The sequence below is a fragment of the Lonchura striata genome, chromosome 2 (genome assembly GCF_050655825.1).
Source record: "Lonchura striata isolate lonStrDom1 chromosome 2, ASM5065582v1, whole genome shotgun sequence".
Lineage (NCBI taxonomy): Eukaryota > Metazoa > Chordata > Aves > Passeriformes > Estrildidae > Lonchura > Lonchura striata.
In genome coordinates, this window is record NC_140704.1 from 21,943,441 (window position 1) to 21,944,783 (window position 1,343).

The following is a 1,343-nucleotide window of genomic DNA, read 5'->3' on the forward strand; positions in this document are numbered from 1 at the left end:
CACACCTGGTGCTCTGTTAAACAATCCCAGAGTTGCATATATTTGCACAGATTATGGTTTTTTCTCCTGTCTCATAGAAAGACAAACTGCTTTTTCTCACTTTTCCAGTTACTGGATTATGACATTCCATCACTAGTGGAATAGAGACCTGGGTACTTTTTATTGCATTCAACTTTTTTTTTTTTTTAATGAATAAATTAAATTACTATGATCTGTGGATGTAAGGAATTTTTCCACATTCTTACAACAACATGCTCACTCCAACATTTTTGGTGTTAATGGAGATCATTCCAGAGAGTTCATTGTCCCTTTCATGGTGTGAAATAGTATGCAGCCACTGCTCCCTGCAGCAGTGGAGTTCTCTTCTCTATTCATCTGAAAATCACAAAACCATGATAGATCTTTGAACTGCCCTCTTTTTCCTACCCCCTTAGCATTTTTGAACGAGGTTCATAACCCTTTCTAGTAGGCCCTCTGTGGTTTTCAGCTTGTGCTTTCCAGGCTACATCTCCTTGGGCTGGAATTGTGACAAGTGTTTGTTCCTCTACAATCACCTTCTGGAGAGCTGGATTCAATGGGGTTGTGGCTCTGAAAATGCACCAGCCATTGAATGGCTTCCATTCTGTCCTCATTGTGGATTTTCAGGGTACTACAGTTTGCACATTTCTTCAGCAGTGATTTTCTGCTTGTTGTGACTTGTTATGTGCAATGGTGGGTCTGCAACTAATTCCTGAGGCACCCCCTAGGAACCTGTTTCTGTGGTAGCTGTTCTTCGTGTGCGTTTAACAGAGTGGGTTACAAAAACTGTAAACCTGCAGGTAATATCCTTGCTGTTTTCACACTGTTATTTGCTGCATCTCCCCCTTGAATCCACGGGGACAGGTCCCCTGTGGAGCCCGGCCAGCTGGGCAGCGGGGTGAGGCGGGCAGAGGGAAGGAACTTCTCCTTGGATCCCGGGGCTTGGAGAAGCTCCCTCGTGAGTCCAAAGATGAGCTGGTCCCACAAGCAAAGGAAAGAGGCGCTCTCCCTCAGGATTAGTTCCAAAGTTTAATGAGGGCCTGGAGAGACCCCAGGCCACATCTGACCTTGAAGGACATCCAGAGCAAGAGAGAGAGAGGGCCCCGCCCAGATCAGCCCATACAGGGGGCAGGAAACCCGAGCAGGCAATGGGGAAGGACATGGGAGCAGCTCTCGGGGGCAAGGCCTCAGAGTGACCCCTGAGGAGGGGTGGGGAGGAGCCCCAGCCAGGGTCCAGTTACCTGGTGACCCTGGGAGAAGGATCTGGACAAAGGGGAAGGGTCACCAGGTGATGGACACATCACCTGGGAGGAGACAGGGGGATG